Genomic DNA, 20465 nt, shown 5'->3' with positions numbered 1-20465 from the left:
AAAATGTTATTTAAGCATATCTATAAAAACCTTTCAGTGATAAAAAAAAGTCACCTATTGAATTCATTTCAAGATACTTATGCATACAGGGTCTACCATGACATGGCCTCGGACTGTATTTCTGGCCTCACAACTTACCACTTACATCTTCATCGTTATTTCTTAGCAGTCCCAAACTGCTTGTGGTTTTCTAGGCAAGCCATTCCTTTTCTCACACTGATGCCTTTACTCAAGCTATTCTCTCTGTCTGAAGCACATTTTTTACTCATCTTTGCCTGACTTACTTCTACGTACCATTTAAGACTTGGGTCAGGTGTCATGTCTTCCTCAAGCCTTCCCTCAAGTCCCGGACTAGTCTAAGCACCCTCGCCTTGATGCAACCACAGCATCACAGGCATAGCTCTCACCTTTTATTCTGAGGTGACCTATTTCAGCATCTAATTTACCAACTTCACAAGGACTGGAAATGTATCTTATTCATCTCTGTCTACCCAGCTAAACATAGTACATAGCATAGTGCCTGACACATAATAGACACATTAAGTATAGAGTAAATGTTAGAAGATGTTGAGATTACATTTTCAGTGGGATATTCACACCAGTGCTTTCTCACAGAGTTTTTTAGTATTTCCTACCATTAACTCCAAGTCCTTTGAAGGGAAGGAACCAGAGCTTTTCCTGAGTCTGCACAGTTCTGTAAAGAATGATGCTATACAAAGTTTTACCCAACAAACATAACAGAAATCAAAACTTGACGTGTGCTAGAAACTTCAAAACCACTGACCAAGTGAAAAAAATGAAGATATAAGAATAAAGATAAAGAACTAATTCTGACCGCTGTGTTGTCTATGTTATGTGCTTGTCTATGTTATAAAAACAGTGAAATTTTGCTTAGAATATAAACAGCGTCCTGGATACAAGAGCTTGGCACTTTATCTACAAGGTCATCACATCTCTGCTAAGCTTAAAAAATTACTAACCTGCAGGGTTGCTTAGGCAGGGGTTTAAGTTGTTGGTAAAGACACTACTTAAAAACTTAACCCCACAAACCAAGGCTCAGTGATAAAAAGGCAAGTAAAAAATAATGCTGGTATATGAGCAACAACAAAAAAATGTTCTTTTCATAGTAATTTTGGGCCTTGTGTTGGCAGTTAGAAAGAGAGCAAAGAGTTCAATGTAATAAAGCATTTCCCTCTCCAACTAAATATTAAATTGCAGTCTGGCATCAAACTAGGGATGCCAGACTCAATTCTTTCCCAGTGTAAAAAATAATGAGCTCTTCTATTTGCATGGTGCATTCCAATCGATATACATTTGCTCATTTGATAAAGTGTTTATAGACATTTTAAAAAATGAGGGAAACCCCCAAATTTTCCACAAAATAATAACTCTTTTAGTTGGTTTAAACAAACAGTACTAGATTTTTTTTTTTTTTTAAGTTCAAAACACGGCACAGAAGTGAGAAACGGAATAGAGTACTTTATATTTAAGCAGGTCAATCCTTGGGGCCGAAAGAGCTTCTTGCAGAAACTTAATAGGTTTTGGGTTTCCTTGGGAAGAGATCGGTTTCCCATCACTGGAGGCGATGTTCAGACTTGTCAAATTATTAGGGTAGAATTTGGGATTTTCAAAGCTACTTTGGTATGGGATGAGGGAAAGGGACCCTGGATGACTTTTAAATTCCCTTCCAGTCTGGAGATGTTTTGGGGTTCACTTATCTCCAGGAAACCCCTTTTCATTCCTCCGGGGCTGGCCCACAGCTGTGCCCACGTGTCCAGCCCTCCTGGCCGCTGGCTCACCTCGGTGCCCAGCGGCTCCCGCCCCCGTCGGAGGTTGGAAACCTGCTTTCCGCGCCCGTTTCCGGCGGCACACGTGAGTTGTCTCGGCGCAGCTCCAGCCGCCGGAGCCAGCCCGGAGGACCGCTGCTGACAGCTCCCCGCCCTTCGCGCCCCCGACCCTCGGATGAGCCACGCTGTCCGCCGACCTCGGTCCTCGCCCGCCCCGAACCGGATCCGGCCGGCGAGGATCCACAGGCATCTCTCAGCTCTCCTGTCCGAGCCGACTGACAGCCCCTCCGACTCCCGGCCCTCGGCCCAAAGCCAACACTCTCGGGCCGACCCAGCCCCGCCGGCCAGAACAGAGAGACCGCCGTTCGGACCGCCCGCGATGCGGACCCTCCAGAGGTCCCCGTGTCCTTGAGTTTCCCTCGCGGGGCCCCCGGGGCGCCTCTACTGAGTCAGGGCCGCGGGCCGGACACTGGGCCCCGCTGGCCCGGCCGCGGAAGCAGAACGAGCCGCCGGAGCTCCGGGCCCAAGAACACGGCGGGGGACGGCCGCGCTCGGACCCCAGACAGGCCGACCGGCCGGGACACACAGACGGACAGTCGGGCCCGAGGGGCGGGGGCAGCGGCCGGGCCGGTCCTGGCGCCTCCTTCTCACCCGGGGCGGCCCCTGGCGGCCCAGCCCCTCAGGGCGCGGGCTTTCCGGGAGAGCGGAGGCGGCCGCCGAGGCGCTTACCTGCGGGCGCAGCGACGACGCGGAGCGGCTCACTCCCTGCCCGCCGCCATGTTTCCGCTGCGCAGCGAGCTAGGGAGGACGCGCGGAGGGGGCGGGCGGGGGCGGCTCCGGAGAGCAGCGGCTGCCGGCCGGCCGGCGGGCTGGCGCGCGGCTGGGGGCTCGACCGAGGCGGCGGCGGCGTTGGCTGAGGCGGGGGCGGGGCGCGGGCTTCCCGGCCCCGCCCCCCGGGCCTCAGGCCGCAGGGTGGCGAGCGCCTCGGCAGTTGGGCCCGCGCGGGGGGGCGGTGCCGGGAGGGCGCCGCCGAGCGCCCAGGCCCCGCTAGCCTCCGCTGCCTCCCGCCTCCTGCCTTCGACCCCGGGGTCCAGACCCGCGTCCCCACCGGCCCTATGCGCCGCTTCTCACGGGTGGGTAAACTGAGGTCTGGAGAGGGCTCGGGTACTTGGGTTCGAGTCCCGCTGTCGCCGCTCCGAGCCCGCGCGTGGGCGGATGGGGGAGATGGCGGACCCAAGAGGTGTCAGGTCAGGTTGGCTGACGCGCGGCGCCGCCTCGGGCGAAGAGCGGCGCTCCGGGGCTCGAATCCCTGCCCTGCTAAGAGTGATGGATGACCTTGAGCGAGTTACCTTGTATTTCTACCCCAGGACCCTCACCTCTAACGGGATAGCATTCAATCCAGAGGGTTGGTGTGAGGATAAATAAGTTAATGCTTGTGAAGCCCACGGAACAGTGCTGGAGACCTAGTAAGTAAATGCGTAGGAAATAGAAGCTCCCGCGGTCCCTTCATTGGTTCATCCATCCATTCAACAACTACTTACGCATTGAGCCCCTCCATGTGCCTGGAGACAGGCTCATTCTGGTAGTGAACACTCTTTGCTACACTCCTATGATTAAACGCCGCGTCCACCTGGATCATCCCTATTTTAGCAGGGAGGAAACTGAAGCTCAGGGAGGTGAAGCTACTTGTCCAAGGTCACCCAGCCAGTAAATGAGTGGAGATTCATCTCCAACCTGACTTCAAAGCCTGTGCTCTGCCAGCAGGGAGTCATCAGCTGTTTGGATGGGTCAAAGGAGGCTCCCTGAGAGTTAAACACTTTCAGGTTGGCTCTTGAAAGAGTCTGCAAGGAGGAAGCTCATTTCAGGCAGAGGGACGGATGTGTGCAAGGGCATAAAGACATATGAGAGCAGATGGCTGGTTGGTGTGACTGGCAGGGTGGGAGTATGAGAGACAGTGTGAATGTGGTGATGACGGTGCTGAAGCTAGACAGGGAAAGGAAGCCAGAACATGGAAGGAGGTCTTTGTGTGCCTAGAATGACATTTAATGTCCTTGTATGTCTACCTTAGAATTTATTTTGTAGGCCAGTGGTTTTCATAGTATGGTTCTGGGACTCCTGGGTGTCCCTGAGATCCTTTCAGGGGTCAGAGAGCTCAAAATTATTTTCATAATAATGCTAAATGCGATTTGCTTTTTTTTACTCTGATGAGCATACAGTGAAGTTTTCCGTAGACTATAGGACAAATGATATTTCAACGCATTAAATGCGGGTACAGATTTGAAAATGCAGCTGTCTTCTTTAAGCCAGGTGTTAAAGAGATTTGTACAAATGTAAGACACCGCTTTTCTCATTAATATTTTGTCTTAGAAATAGTAGACATTTTTCACTAAAAATGTGTTTATATTAACAGGTAATGGATTTCTTGTAATTTTAAATGAATTAATAAAATTTTAGAAATTTCTCAGTTTTAATTCCTAATATGGTAAGTATTGTTAGAAGTAACAAATGGCACATTAAAAAGCTCTTCGAGGTCCTCAGTAATATTTAAGAGTGGGAAGGGGTCCTGAGCCCAAAAGGTTTATGAATGCCTGCTATAGGCAGAAAGAAGCTATTGAAGTTTTAAGTAGGGGAGTGACTTAATCAGACTTTCATTTCAGAAAGAGTTTTCAAGACCCAAGGCCAGCCTTGAGGGATAAGTTCACAAGGCATGGGCATTCTAGGCAGAAGGATAGAAACAGGGAAGTGCAGGGCTGGTAAGCAACAGAGCTAGGACCCAGATGACTCTGGTCTTTTTATTCCTCATTTGGTATCACTTTACCACCTGACAAGCGACAGGATGAGTGTTTTATTCCTTCATTTCCACTGGGTGCTGTGTAGTGAGGCTTTTGCTCGCATTTGCTGTGGACGTTAGCCCCCTTTCTGACCCCAGCACACTGCTACCTCTCCTCTTTGCCCGTTTTTCTGAGAAGCAGTCCAGTGAGGAAAGCAGAGGAGAGGAAAAGAGGAGGTTACCAATGCTAGTGTGAGTAGGCATGGGAATCCTGGCAGCGGGTTCTCCAGAGCTACACAGCCTGGGTTATCCTTCACATACTTCTAGGGCTCACAAGTGAGAGGGAAAACAATTGTATCAAACCTCTGCTGTCAGGAAAGCCGCTTTTGAAGAGAAGTTCCCCAGAGTGCTGAGAGTCTGTTCCTTTAACATTAAAAAAAAAAGTATCCATATCAGATAAAAATCTTTTAAAGGTATTTTATAAACTTCCTAGCCATCCTTATTTAAGAAACAGAAGTAAACTTAGTATTTTCTTGATTTATTATAAACATGAATTGGTAGCAATCGGGCTTTATTATTAAGCAATCCTCTTGGACTATTGAGTTAAGGACTCTTCCACCTTAACAAATGGCCCCAGAATGCTGTGCTTTTGGGGCTCTCATGGTGCTTCCACAAAGGTTCTGGTTTTCAGCTGCCACTTCTCCTGCTGTCATTATGCCTATCCCTTTTATACCTGCTTCTAATTTGCTAAAGCTGAGAAGGTACATAATCTAAGCTTACTGGAGTTGCATCAAATAGTCAGCCTCTAAGCAAGGGTCTGAGCGACTGTCCTGGGATGAAGCACTGGAAAGGGCAGCTGGAAAGTCAGTAGAGGGGTGGTTGATGATGAGCTGTGGAGTTAGCCTAAATTCCCCTGGTTTCAGTTTCTTCCTCTATAAAATGGGGATAGTCACATACCTATCATATTGAGTTGTTAAAAGGATTAACCCAAAGCATTTAGTCTATATCATCAGCTCAGTCTACAGACCTATTTATTCTTAGCTCCGGTTCCATTAGACAATTCCTGTGGAGTCCTCAAACTCTGTGGGTTAAAGACCAAAATCATGATTCTCCATGCTAAACCTTCTCTTTCTATCTGTTCCCCATTTCAACAATGGCGCCACCATACTTCCGGTCACCCAGTCTTAAAATCATGGTAGTGCTTCTTAAAATTCCTCCCTGTCCTCCACATACAGTCAGTTGCCAAAGCACACTGCCTTTTCCCTAGTCAACGTCCTATTTCCTAGGCTATTGGGGATGTAACCTAACTCTTGACTCTCTTCTCTCAACTTGTCTTCCACAGCTGCCAGATCCTGGAAGCATCCTGTCAGTCCCCAGTTCATAAAACTTACTAAGTCCTTAGTGCCTACAGGACAAAGTCTAAACTTGTTACCCTTGTGTTCAAGGCTCTTTATGATCTGGCCACAGCCTTCCTTTCTAAATTTATTTCTCTCTCTTCTTTATTTACCCTTTGATTCATGTGTAGTTTTCTACATTTGCCCTTTGCTTTCCTTTTCTACATATGCCCTTTGCTACTCTAGGCTTTTTTATATACTGCTCTATGTTCTAGAATGCCTTGCTCTCCACTTCTGTATGTCTAAACTGTAACAATCTTTTAAAACTCTGATTTAATGCTGCCTTTCCAAAGCCTCATATGATCATCCAGCTTGAATAATAAAAACCAACATTTATGTAATGCTAAGTAAGAACCAGGAACTCTTCTGGGTGCTTTATGGGCACTATCTTATTTAATCTTTATGACAATTTAATTTCCACAACAAACCTATGCAGTATTATTATGACCTGCATTTTACAGATGAGAAAACTGAGGAACAGGGAGGTAAAGCAACTTGTCTAAGGTCACAGAGCTAGTAAATGGTGGAGCCAGAACGGGAATCCAGGCAGCCCGGCTCCACAGCCCACTTTCTCAACACTATGCCAATGTGAAGTGAGCTCTCCTGCCTCACTCGTATTGGCTCTCACGGTAGGCCACGCAAACCTCTCTTAGGACCTTGGTCACTTTCTGCCTCCTTATTGGTTAACACGCCTTATCTTGTCTACTTACATAGTAGATTTTTTGAGAGTAGATCAGTGTCTGATCTACAGTAGTATCTACTGAATTTCTTGAACCTGGTAAATATTTAGTAAATTCATTTTTTATGAATGTGAAGTCAACAGAACACTATAGCAATAAAAATGAATGATCTAGAGCAGAATTGACAAACAATGGTCCTTGGGCTAAATCTGGCCTGACTTCCTTCAGGCCAAGAGCTAGGAATGATTTGTTTTGTTTTGTTTTGGACATTTTTTAAATGGTTGAAAAAAATCAAAAGAAGAATATATCATGACATGTGAAACTTACATGAAAATGAAGGTTTATTGGAATCCAGTCAGGCTTTCTGTGGCTGCTTTTGTGCCACAGTAGGCCTTCTGACCTGTAAAGCCTGCAATATTTACTCTCTGGCCATTTCTAGAAAAAATTGCCAACCCCTGATCTAGAGCTACATGTAATAACATGAAAATGTCTTTAAAACGGCACTGAACAAAAAAAGGATAAGCAGTATGATGTTACTTATATAAAGTTTAAAAATAAGCAAAACAGTACCATTTTTTTAGGGACACACATACCCATGCAGTAAAAGTGTAAAGACATGCGTGGAAACAGTAAACAATAAATTCAGGGGAGAGGTTATCTCTAGGGTTTGGGGTGGGCATGCCATTGCAGGAGGAGTACACAGGGAATTTTAACTGTCTGTAAGCAAGGTGGAGAGTACACAGCATTCCTTGTGTTAAAGCATTAAAACATAACATAAACGTAACAACAACATAAAAATGTTTCATAAGAAATGAATAAATGAGGCTCAAGGACTTTTTAACTTCTATTTTGGCTGGTTGAAAATATGTTTGGCTTTCACCTATAGCTAAGGTGTTACAGTGACATATAAATGTGAAGACCCCTGTTGAGATGGTGTGGCGTGAGTATAGGTATGATTTAGAACTGACTCTCAAGTCACACAGAGATCCCTGATTAATGATCCTCTGGGAACAATGCTCCTTGAAGTCCACCTAAGACAAGTCTGGGAGAAGGTCCCATCCCCACAAGGCTGGGGCCTCAGCTGGGGCAGCTAGGGCTAGGTGGCTTGCTTTGTCTCTGGAACAGACCTTGGAGTGCTGGACTGAAGGGGAGCCTCCTCTTTTTGTCTGGGCATTGGTCTCAGCATCAGTCTCCCCATCTTTGGGAAGAGAGAATGGACAGAGTGTATCCAGATCCTGATCTACATCCAGGTGCTCATTTGCATCCCTGTGTCTCATTTAAACACTCATTTGATGGAATTTTAGGGAGTACCTGTCTTGTGAATAGCCTTCAGGCTACAAGGATAACTAGATGCAGCCTGAACCAAGGAGCCCACAGTTGGGGAAACTAGTTTGTAAACAATGAATGAAAGGAGAGTGTTGTAAGTGCCTATTGCTTCACAATGAGTTACCACAAATTTAACAATTTAAAACAACAGTCATTGATTAGCTCACAGTTCTGTAGGTTAGAAGTCTGGCATGGTGTGGCTGGGTTCTCTGCTTAGGGTATCTCATGGCTGAAATCAAAATGCCAGCCAGCCATCTTCTTAGCCAGAGACTTGATTAGGGAAAGGTCCTCTCTAAGCTCCTTCAGCTTCTTGGCAGAATTTGTTTCTCTGTGGTCACAGGGCTGAGATCCCCACTGTCTTGCTAGCTGTTAACTGGGGACCACTCTCAGGTCCTTGCCATCTCATTGACAGAGAGCCTCTCTCATATCTAATCGAAGAAGAGAATTCTTCAAATATCTCCTTCTTCAACCAGAGAAAACTCTCAGCTTTTAAACGATTTGTAATTAGGTCAGGTCCATCCAGAAAATCTCCCTACTTAAGGGCAACTGTGACATATAACCTAATCACTGGAGTAAAATTCATCCTCTTTACGGTCGCAGGGATTAAGCAGGACGAATACACCAGGGGACCAGGAATCTTAGGGTCCATCTTAAAATTCTGCCTCCTATACCCAGTGAGAAATGTTCTCTTAAACGTTTCTCTGTGAACTCCCCTGGCAGTTTGTAACTCTTTCATAGCAAGATATGTATTGTATCACCATTATTAGGACACATTTAAAAACACCTTTCCTAGGATGAAAACTTCTTGAGATCAGAAACCTTGTTCACACCTGTAGCTCTAATACCTCAGACGAGGCTTTGCATGAAGGAGAGATTCCTACATGTTTGCTGAAAAAATTAAAAGTGTACATATTATCTTTTGGATCCCTGCTTCTTTTTTAGAGCCAGATCAAAACTCCTTCTGACACTTCTCAAGAAGGATTAATAGCTTCCTCCTCTGTGCTGTCACTTGGTAACATCTCTGTATGAAGTGTGTCACCTTGAAGTATCTTAAGTTAGACAGTAGTTTTCTTGAAGGTAGTACCTCACTTGTATTCCACTTAGTATCCCAGAGCACAGCACATCATAGATTTCATTAATTGCTTGATGTTTGAGATTTTTAAAAGGAGATGTAAGGGGTTTAAAAACCCAGAGGCAGATGGAGAGTGGATTTGGGCTATGACCAGACCCTTGGAAAAGAGTCACAGCTGGTGGTAAGCCAAGAAGTACAGAGGCAATGGACAGGGAAGAAAACAGGCAAATCAGGATGTAATATTTTTTTAAGAAGGGATACTAGAAAACCTCAGGTCCGCTGTTTTATATATCACATTAAGGAATAACCCTGCAGAGCCCTCCGTAAAGGAGCGCAAGAAGGAGCAATTATTCCAGGATTGACAATCGAGGAGCAGTGCTCTACTTTTACCATGTTGCTGGGTGGACAGTGACCCCGAGGGAGAGTTGTTGAGTGAAGAGGAAAAACGACCTCTGGTGCTTAAAGAAAGTGGGGATGGTGGTGATGGGGTGAGGCACTGAAAAATGTGTGAGCTCTTAGCCTCCTCCTTGATTTGGATGTTTTCCCTTTCACATCTTCTCCTGGTTGTCGGCCTTTTGTGACTCCTTTTTTGCTTTAGGGCTGCCTAAGATCGTTAAATGGGCAGTTTAAACAGATTTCATCTGGTTGCTAAGTTTGGTATCAGAAGAATGGTTGGACATTTTCTGACTGATTCATCGGGAGTCCTGAACCTTCTGGAAGCAATTAGGAGGATGGGATAACAAGGTCCACTACTGGAACTAGAGGTGGGCTTGATACCACTGAAGCACATGCCTGAGTGTAGGGGAATAATGCTGGAGAAGCACAGGATGACAGAAGGACCCCAGTTCTCCTTAAATGATGGTCTAAGGACAGGTTCATTTAGACTATGCCTCTGATTGCTTTGCTCACAGCCCATGTGTTTACTGGCTGGCTGGCCAGCTATTGAGTGCTCCCTGTGCAAGACCCTTGGGAGAGACCCCAACATGGCACAGCACTTCCCCTCAAGGAGCTTACAGTCCCATGAGGAAGAGTATTATAATACAAGGCAGGAAGTTCTAAGTGCCATGAGGGAAATGCAATCAAAATGATGCAGTGTTTGGAAGAGACTCAGTTTCATAGAGAAGGAGGACTTGAATGATGGGTAGGGAAAATTGGAGGCAGCAGAGGGAGCATTAGGGGAATGGGGCATTGTATGGAGAAGGTATAATGAGCTAGGGACAGAAAACTGAAGGGCACATTTAAGAAACGGCAAGTAGTTTTGTGTGGCTGGAGCCAAGGGTCCATATTCGGGAGATATAGTCAATAACCTGGACAGAGGGAATGAGGGTTAGCTATGGCGAGTCTCAGCTATCAGCTAAGAATCCTGAGAGTGGGTTGGGTAGGGTGAGCAGAGGATGTGCAGGGACGGAGGGGTGGAGAGGTCAGGAGGGGTGGAGAGGGCAGAAGGGTGGCGGGGATGGTGTGGGAGGGGGCAGGTGGAGGCAGCAGAAGTACAGCTTTTGGTTGCCTTTGTCAGGCTCTTGCTGTTTCTTTTGCCTGGAATACCTCTGCTCAGCCTCCTCTGACATTCTGTGTGCCCTGTGGCCCATCACAAAGCCATCTCTTCCAGTAAGTCTTGCTTTGACCCTCCAAGCTGGCTGTGATCTCTCCCAACTCTGAGCTCCCCACAGCTCACCATCTGACCCTTTCCACAGACCTTTGTCACAGCCCACCCTGCCGGACAGCTATTTTAATCTGTATCTTTTTTTTTTAAAGATTTTTTTTAAAAAAAATTATTTATTTTATTTTTGTCTGCGTTGGGTCTTTGTTGCTGTGCGCAAGCTTTTCTCTGGTTGCGGTGAGCAGGGACTACTCTTCGTTGTGGTGCACGGGCTTCTCATTGCGGTGGCTTCTCTTGTTGCAGCGCATGGGCTCTAGGTGCGCGGGCTTCAGTAGTTGTGGCACGGGGGCTTAGCAGTTGTGGCTTGCGGGCTCTAGAGCACAGGCTCAATAGCTCAGTAGTTGTGGCTCACGGGCTTAGTTGCTCCGCAGCACTTGGGATCTTCCCGGACCAGGGCTCAAACCCATGTCCCCTGCATTGGCAGGCGGATTCTGAACCACTGCGCCACTAGGGGAGCCCTAATCTGTATCTTTTTTGTATCCTACACACATTATATACTTGGTAAATGTTTTTAAGTCTGATAGAATTCACTTCCTCTTAAGTATTCAGACTGTAACTCGCCACTCAGGCCAGAGGCTGAGATTAGACAGGACCTTGGAATTCATGTTGACCTCATTTTACTAGTGAGGCCCAGAGAGGTACAGTACAAGGTTGCACAGTGAGTTAGTGATCTGAAACAATGTATGTGAAGGTTGTATCACAGGGCCTACCACACAACAGACAGTTAGTACTTTTGTCTAACTCTCTGCCTCTAGAGCTTTAATCAAACACCAAACTGCTTGTAATTCTTCCCATCCTTTATGGGAACTTTATGCTGTTTCTTGCATTTGAGGTTCTGCTTATACCTTCTACTTTCTCTTCTTCCTTTGTCTCTTCTTCCCACCTTCCCCAGGTTAACTCCTACCCATCAATTAAGATCACTCTGCGCAGGAAGCTTCCTCGGATCCCTTCTCTTCCATCCTCACCGCAGAATGGGCTAAATGCCTCTCGTCTTGCCCTCCCAGCAGCCTGGAGAGCATTGCCCTTGCTCGATCGCATATGTATCCTTTGTGTCTGTGTCTGCCACCGGATGATAAGCTCAGAAGGTTGGAACTCTCCCTGTGTTCTTTAGTAGAGCGGTCCCCAACCTTTTTGGCACCAGGGACTGGTTTCGTGGAAGAACAGTTTTTCCACGGACAGGGACAGGGGATGGTTCAGGCGGTAATGCGAGCGATGGGGAGCGGCAGGTGAAGCTTCGCTCACTTGCCCGCTGCTCACCGCCTGCTGTGCGGCCCGCACACCAGGACGTTGGGGACCCCTGCTTTAGGACACACCCAGCTCCTCATACCATACCTGGAACACAGCAGCGCTCAGTAGATCTTTATGGAATGAATGTGCACAGTGGGGCCCTTCCAGGCCCAGGCCCCAGACTGGAGACAGGCTCCTCATCATCTCCTCTGTAACTCACAGGGCCCCAACTAGACTGGCTGCTCAGATTCTGATGGTGCAAGGGCTTTGCAGAGGAATGCTGAGCCTCAAACCTCACTGTTTATCTAAGACACTTCTGCTCTTGTTCCTCTTGTAAAATACCAAATAAAAATAGTTCCAGGAAGCTATGTGGCTGAGAAATGCCAGGCTCTGTCTGAGCTCCTAGATAAAGGCTGTTATTTTTAGGAAGTTGGTCATTAATCCAACCTGCCTTTTCTCTGTGCTTTGGTTCCACACCCTTCTATAGGCACTGATTCTTTTTGTCCTCAGTTGCCCTTAAACCCGGTAACTGGAAAAAAAATTAACTTGACAGCAGTTGTTGTAAAAATGATCTAAAGGTATCAGTTGGCCACAAGCTCACTTTGCGCTCTGGGCTTGTGACTTTAAACTTACTCTTGAAGTGCTTTACCAGATGGCTGGTATCCTCATCTAAAAGATGAGAGAAATAATACCTACCTTACCAGATTATTGCAAGAGTGAAAGAAAATAAGATAGACAGAGGCTCCTGGCACACAGCAATGGTTAAAGAAATGCTACATCTAAGTCAGAGGTTGTGGCCCTCTTACTGTGTTCTGCTGTGGTCAGACTTCATCTGGGCTGTTGAGTTTTGTCGGTGGGACTCATATTTTACAAGAGTGATGTTGACAAGTTGTCACCCAGAAAGAAGCAAATGACCAAGACGATAAAACTCTGGATAACAGACTTTATAAGAAACAGCTGAAGGAGTTGGGAATACTTAGCCTAGAAAAGAAAAAACTAGGACTAGAATGTCATAGGTCAAGGCTGTAGATGGGTCTTCAAATAATGGAAGGATTAACATTTGGAAACGGATTACACCTCAGTTCTATTTCCTGAATATTTATGGAACATCTATTATGTGCCAGGAACTGGGAATGCAAAGAAATACCATCGCGGTCCTCAGGGATCTTAGACTACAAAGCACCATGACAATGCAAAAGAGGCTGTTACAAGAGGTGTACAATGTGCTGGGAGAAAGCAGGAAAGAGGCAAGTCTCTGATTCTTCAGAGAGACTAGGGAAGCATTTGCCAAGGAGGTGACATTTGAAGGGACCTTAAAAGGAAACTGGGAATTCTTTAGGCAGAGAAGGAGGGGAAGGGCATGCAGGCAGCAAGTACAGCATGTGCAGAGACAGAAAAGCATCCTCAGGGAGAAGCTGGGATGCGCTGGAAGAGTAGAGGGAAGTGAACCTGGAAAGTCCACTCGGAGCCAGATTGTCAAGGGCCTTGGTTAGTAATCTAAAGAGTTTGGACTGTTTACCTCGAGTGGTATTGGAGAGCCATCAAAGGCATTTAAGCAGGGGATTTTTATTTTAAAAGGAAAGCTCCAGAGTAGCGTGCTGAAAGGGCTTTGTGGAAGAGAGACAGAAGGCTGGGAGATGGGGGAGTCTCGGCATTCTGGAGAGTTACACGCTGGCTTGAATCTTCCACTTATCATGGGTGAACTTGGGCACGTTATTTAAACTTCTTTTCCCAGTCTTATATTGGGATGATCACATAAATAAGTGAGCACCATTTAAAGGACACATAATCCATTTAAAGGATCACATAAATAAGTGAGCACTCTTAAAGGACAGAGTAGGTAGAGAAACAGAATTCTGCACAATGAACCTTGGAGTCATGGCCAAACAACAGAATAAATTCCCTCAGGAGAAACGGATATGTTCACTGAATATGTTCAGAGGGTATTTCTTTGGTGGAAGGGGGGTTGAACCAGATAAACCTCTAAAATCCCTTTCTACTCTAAGATTCTGTGACTCTTAATTTTTTTTTTTTTTTTTTTGCCGCGTCACGTGGCATGTGGGATCTTTGTTCCCCAACCAGGGATCGAACCTGCACCCCCTGCACTGGAAGCACAGAGTCTTAACCAGTGGACCACCAGGGAAGTCCTAAGATTCTATGATTCTATCACCTTCAGCGCCTAAGTACTTAAGGACACAGTCAAGAACCTGAGGTTTGATATAACCTTTTAGTATTGACCTTGTGGAAAGCAACCCATTGAACCCAAAGGAAATGAATCTTTAAAATGAACATCTATTAACTGAAGTGTGCAATTTGAAAAGACCCACCCTCAACTGACAACAGTCCCTCAGGAGTAAGTAACCATAGTACAGGAAAAGGAGCACTGGATTTGAAGCTTAGAGGTCTATGTTCCAGTGTCAGAAGTTAAGGATTTTGCTGTATGGTCTTTGCAGCTCATTCCCCATGTCTTGGCCTTAGCTTCTTCATCAGGAAGGTGTGGAGGCTGAACTTCTGAGGGGTCTTCTATAACTAACATTCTAGGATTCTTGGAGTCTAAGTTATTAAGGCCATGAAAATCATGGAAGTAAAAATATTAAGAGATTCCAAGGATTCCCACAGCAGCAGTATCACTCACAGGTTATACATATGTCTCATTTTAACAGCATCAAACTCCATAAAGTCTATTCAAAAATGTGTCACATGCACTGGGAGTGAGACTCAGGTAACATTCTCCTTAGAATCAGAACTTTGGAATTCAGTGCATTTTAATGCTCAGCATTAACTTAGTTGCAAATTGGATTATTTCATATTTCTGGTTGAGAGAAAAGGCACTTTCTCCAGTATGGCAACAGAAATAAAAACATCAGTCATCTGTCACAGAAGGAAGAGATTGTTTGATCTCTGTGTTACCTTCAGGGCTTAGATGCCGCCTTACCTGGGAACAGACAAAAATGTAGATCAGGCGCTAGGACAGCCCTGCTTTTGTACGTGCCGTTCCCTCTGACTGGCATATCCTCCTGGCCAACCCCTGCTCATCCTGTTTGAAGCCTCCCCTTCCTCCTTCTCTGTTCAATAGAACAGTTCCCTCCACTCACTGCTCCCTCCCCCAGCACCTCATGTCTGTCACGGCACTCATCTCAGTGTATGGTGAGTGTTGCCCGCATGAACAATGGTTCTCTAGGAATGGGGACGGGGCACGTGCCAGGCATATATAGCCTCTCACATAATCCACACAGGAACATTTACGGAGTAGGCACTGTTATCCCCACCTTAGCTGAGGAAATGGAGGTCAGAGAAGTTAAATAAGTTGCTCAAGATCGTACAGCTAGTAAGTAACCGAGGCTGGCTTTGAATCACGCCTTTTCTGTCTCCAAAGCCCAGTTGCTTTAGATTTGTCATGCCCTTTCCTTGCCTTATTCATCACTGTAACCTGAACTCTGAGTAGAGGACCAGCCTTGGGTGTACATCAATTGCAATTGTCGAATGACTATTCAAGTCTGGTCAATCAATCAGTAACTATTTACTGAATGGAGCAAAGTGCTGGGAGAGCTACAGAGGAGAATGTAATTGGCTGGGGATTGAGCTAGCCTTTCCTTGACTTGCCATGAGCTTCTGGAGACATCTGCTTTGAAAGAAATACTCTCATTAGCCTTGGTGGTGTCTCAGCTCAGCAGGAGAGGCTGTGGCAGTCTCTTGACAAGGCCAACTGTCAGAATAGACTTGTTTAAACCAAATAAGTTTCACATCTTTCTAACAACCCTGCTTTAAGGTCCTAGTGTCACAGGAGAAACAGAATTCAAAAACAACTATAAGGCATGCAAAAAGGGCTGATGAGAGGCTGGTCAAGATTCTGAGAGAGCAGAATGGAGGGAGTGATTAATTCTGCCTACAAGAATTAAGGAGGGTGTCACAGAGAAGGTGGCATCTGAGCTGGGACTCAAAGGATAAGTAGCTGTATTTATTTGTTGATTTGTTTTGTTTGTTTACTTCCTAGACATAGAAAGAGAAAGACCTTCCTGATGGAGCATATGCAAAGGGACTGAAGGACCCCCAGGTAGTTGCAAATGGTTCTTTGTGAGGGGAGTGGGGTTGGCAAGGGGTGAGACAGAAAAGCTCCACTGTGCCAGGTCATCAAAGGGCCTTGAGTGCTGTGCTAAGGACTTGGATTTATTCTGTAGGTATTCCAAGACATTCCAGTGGTCACTGAGCTACATCTTCAGAGTCACCTTAATTTTTGTCTTTTGTCCCCAAAGTTCTGACAATAAGCAGGAGAGAAGCAGTAGAGTATGGTGGAGATTAGGAGTCAGAGGGTTCGGAGTCTAGTCTGATTCTGCTGTATTCTTACTGGTGACTCTGTCTCTCTGGGCTTCTGTTTTCTCGTATGTTAAGTGAAGTGGCTAGAAGATTTTTCAGAACTATACTATCCCACAAGTCTGTCTACCGACTTCACAAGGAAGATCCTTCATGAGGTTCGTCTCAGCTCCTGTGATGGACAGACTCTTGAAGAGGTCACCCACCATCCTGCTGGCATTCATGACTTCATGTAATTCCCTCCCCTTGAGTGTGGGCAGGGCCGGCGACTTGCTTCTAACCAACAGAACATGGCGAAGGTGATCAGACTGATGGCAGGCATGTTATTACATAAGTGATTACATAGTTACATGACAAAATTATAGCACCCATCTTGCTGGAGTCTCTCTCATACTCACTCCCTGGTTGGCTCTGAAGAAGCAAGCTGCCATGTTGGGGGATGCCTATTTTGGGGGACCCATGTGACGAACTGCAGGCAACTCTAGGAGCTGAGGGGGCAACTTCCAACTGACAGCCAGTAAGAAAGTGACAGTCCTACAACTGCAAGGAACTGAATTCTGCCAACAACCTGAGTGAGTGTGGAAACAGATCCTTCCCCAGGTGAGCCTCAGATGAGACTGCAGCCCTGGCCAACACCTTGACTGCAGTGTTGTGGGACTCTAGACAGAGGACTCAGCTAAGCTGGGCTTGGATTCCTGACCCATAGAACCTGTGGGGTAATAAATATGTGTTGTTTTAAGCCTGTAAGTTTGTGGTAGTTTACTATGCAGCAGTAGATACAGTTCCCCATCCTAACACTTGAAACTCCTGACCCCAGGTCCTGGGCTCTATTCACAACTCCATGCCACCTGTCTGTGAATAATCCCATACCAGTATCTACATGTATCTGTGTGTGGGTGGTCTTGTCTGTCTATATCTATATGTAGATCATTCATTCATATTCAATCACAGACCTTTAGGAAATACCTATTATGTGTGAAGCACACAGAGATGGGTAAGCCCAGGGCCTGCTCTGAGGTGCCCACAGCCTGGTTAGGGAGACAGGCCATGCTTCTAGAGCTGAGGAGGGCCCACCTGCAAGGGTGAGAGAGCTAAGGAAATAAACGTGCAGCTAGCACTGTGTAAATGAGTTTGCCTTCCCAGCGTTATCTCGTTTGAGTCTTGTAAACCTCTAAGGTAGATGCTAGTTTTACAGAGGAGGCAACTGAGCCCCAGAGAGGTCAAGGGACTTGCCTTAGGTCACTAACCTAGTGTGGATCAGATCCAGGACTCTAACCCAGTTCTTCTGACTTCAAATTGTTTAGATAATTAAGTATTAACTATACATTTCCTACGTGTTAATAAATTCTACTGGAACATCTAGTGGGCATGCTTACCTAGAACTCTCTGGGAGGTGACAGGGTGGAATTTTGTCTGATTCCAATGTCGATAGACCAGTGAGCTCTCTACCGTCAGCTCAGGGATGGGGAATGAGGACGGCAGCACACCTGGGCCTGTCTTCACTCACCCTCGGCAAACACACAGTGGGCATTCAAGAAATAGAGACTGGAGTGCATTTTCTATGAGGGCCTAAGCTTTGCCCTCTGTGTCTGAGGAGTCATTTTACAATGACGAGGATGCAGAGCAGTGATACTCAAACTCAGGAACCAAAAGAATCATCTGAGGAGACCTGGTAAAATGCAGGTTATGGTCCTGCCTCCCGGGATTCGGCTTCAGTGGCGCCCAGGAAATATTTTCAACGAGACCCTCGTGATTCTGACACAAACACATCACAGATCACAAGGATGTTGCTCATAAAATCACAGCCAAGCTAGGTTGAGGATCTGTTTGCCTGGACCCTGATGGGAGCTTTTCCTGACCATCTCCCCACTGACATTTATAATTCCTTTTCCTTACAGCAGAGAGGAAGCCAGTGGTGTTCTGGTAAATGTTTTAACAACTGGCTCTCTGGGGAGAAAAACAACAAACACACACACAAAAATCTCTGATTTATAGCATTTGCCAATTTTTTATGGTGTAAATAGTCACACCATGGCTGATATCAAGGACCAAAGGGACATCACTGAACACTGAATTGGGAGGAGATACATGCCATTGCCCTTGTAAGCTGGTAGGAGCCAGCTCCAGCAACCACTGGAGGAAGCCCAGATAGGACAGAGCCTCAGTTTCCCCACTTATAAAGTGGTAACTCATCAAGGGCTTCTGATCGCTGATGGATTATGCTTTGCTCACAACCAGTTACTAGGCCTTACCTGGGCCACTGGGGCTAGAGAGGCTGCATTCAGTTGGCCAGGTGCCAAGACACTCAAGGATGGAGGGCAGAGCAGGCCCAGCACTGCTCATCCCTTCTTTCCCAGGAGGGTAAAAGAGCTCGTGGGCTGGGTGTAAGGAGCATGGGCTTTGGAGCTGGTACTGCTTCAAGTAATGGCCCAAAGAGTTACCAAACGTCTGTGACCCTCACTTTCCCTATCTGTCAACTAGGGGAAATAATGCTGTACTTACCCCATAGAATGGTCATGAGGATTAAGTGAGATAAAGTCTGGCCTGTGGTTAGATTTATGTAAATATTAATCTGCCTCCTTGTCTCCATTTCTTCCTTTGCCCACGAGAGTTATTTCCCAAATTTTACCGAAGCCCAGTTAGACCAAAGGGCCAATTTTGTTCGTAAGCAGAGTAGTAAGTCACCCAGGCTGTATACTTGAAGGAAAGATGCTTCAGACAAGAATTTATATGTATAATATATATGCATATACCTATACATACATATGTGTGTGTATGTGTGTGTCCCTCCACTATTCTATCATGGGGACTGAACTTCCACCATTTAAATCTTGATCGCTGCCCCACAGCAGAAGATCACGAGGAACACACCTGTAGTCAACAGGGTTGGGTTTATCACTTGCTGCACGAAGGCCATGGTGCTCCTTGTAGAAGCCTGCGGCATCTCAGAAAGAAACTGGTAGGAGGGGCTTGCTATAAACAAGAGTTTGCTCTGGGTTAGGCGCTGTCAGAAGGCAGAGGCAATGGGGTGATTCGATACCTTTATTTTTATCTGAGAGAGGGACTGGAGGAGGGCAAAGGCTGTGATTGGTGCAGAGACCACCATCACTCGTGTTGCCCGGGAGAGGGAGATGTCGGTCACTCTTATGATTTTGTTTTTGTCTGTATTTGGATGTGGTGGTATACTTTTTGTCTCGCTGCATCACCATTACAGCGACCTTGTCTGGTGTTGGTGTTCTGTGAACTTGTTTATGTTTGCAGGAGAACGCCGTGGCCTAGCTGTGAGGGTCAGGCCAGCTGACCCCTCACAGGGCTGCTGTTGACTTTCTTATTTATTAACAAACATTTACTGATGTCTTTTAGGCATGGTCACACATATTATCTCATTTAAACCTTACAGCATAATCCTGTGAGGGATAATCTCCATTTTATAGGTGAGAAAACTGAAAGGTTGAGTGACTTTCCAAATTCACCCATTAAAAAAACACACACACAGATGTTTCTGGGGACTTGAATCCAGAACTGTCCAGCTCTGAGACCAGGGCTCATTCTATTAAGCTGCTCCACCAGGAGTGAGGCCCTGCGGAGGCCAAGGATCACCCCAAGGCCTCCTTTGCTATCTGGAAGAGGCTGCCGTTCCTGGCAGGACTGGCCCAAGGCCTTGACAACTCAAAGCGAGTGCTGGACACACCAGGGAGGCACATGACTGGCGTTCAGTGGGCACAGTGGTTTGGCAGAGTGGAGAAGGTGGGCACCTGGGCTCTTTCCCATGTGACCTGGGATAAGTAATTTCCCCACTTTGGTCCTCAGTTTCTTTGTCTAATGATCTAAGAGCCCCCGAGTTCGGGAAATCTATGCATACATGTTTTTGAGTGAATGTGTGGAATGAATGAATGAATGAATGAATGAGAGTCTAACCAGAAATGGATTGGATTTTCTACAGTCAGTATTTTGTTGTGTTTCTCCATCTTTCTCCTTTGTCTTGTTTGGTTGGTTCCATCCTTTTCCTGTCCTCCCCTTTGGTTCCTACCTCTGCTGCTCTCCCAGCCCTCCCTCCACCGTGTCTACGGCTCCCCTGTACACTCCTGGCCTGGTGGCCCAGCAGCTTCTGACATGGCTGCATCTCCCAGCAGCACCTTAGCCTCAGCGACCTCAGGCCTCATTTCCAGCTGTTCCTTCCATGGTCTGTGGCCGCCTCCAACCACCGTTCCCTGCAACCCCCTCCAGCCCTGCCCAAG

At 46.4% G+C, this 20465-nt stretch overlaps 1 protein-coding gene and 1 long non-coding RNA gene across 21 annotated transcripts in view; one reads left to right on the top strand and one right to left on the bottom strand.

Annotated features, from left to right (window-relative positions):
• SCMH1 (Scm polycomb group protein homolog 1) overlaps nucleotides 1-2661 on the bottom strand; it is a 191909-nt gene extending 189248 nt beyond the window's left edge. For 7 of the 15 annotated variants that reach the window (XM_060307062.1, XM_030867571.2, XM_030867523.2 and 4 more), the window contains exon 1: nucleotides 2517-2650. The gene's annotated coding sequence lies outside the window, so the exon portion shown is untranslated. Of the gene's footprint in view, nucleotides 1-2516 lie in introns of all 15 variants that reach the window. The other 8 variants (XM_060307134.1, XM_060307144.1, XM_060307146.1 and 5 more) reach the window with 4 other exon arrangements.
• Nucleotides 2662-2760: 99 nt separating this feature from the next.
• On the top strand, nucleotides 2761-16966 carry LOC132598033 (uncharacterized). 6 transcript variants are annotated; one of them, XR_011377424.1, is made up of 7 exons: nucleotides 2761-2920; nucleotides 3155-3253; nucleotides 11582-11774; nucleotides 13041-13163; nucleotides 13999-14128; nucleotides 15911-15970; nucleotides 16306-16966. It is a non-coding gene; the product is annotated as an uncharacterized lncRNA (long non-coding RNA). The 6 variants fall into 6 exon arrangements; XR_009565636.1 differs by lacking the exon at nucleotides 13041-13163; XR_009565638.1 differs by lacking the exons at nucleotides 2761-2920; nucleotides 3155-3253; nucleotides 13041-13163 and adding exons at nucleotides 9634-9793; nucleotides 10546-10637.
• The last annotated feature ends 3499 nt before the right edge of the window (nucleotides 16967-20465 follow it).

Source organism: Globicephala melas, chromosome 1, assembly GCF_963455315.2.
Source record: "Globicephala melas chromosome 1, mGloMel1.2, whole genome shotgun sequence".
Taxonomy (NCBI): Eukaryota; Metazoa; Chordata; class Mammalia; order Artiodactyla; family Delphinidae; genus Globicephala; species Globicephala melas.
Note: the sequence above shows the minus strand (reverse complement) of the source record. Positions and strands in the feature narration are given on the sequence as shown.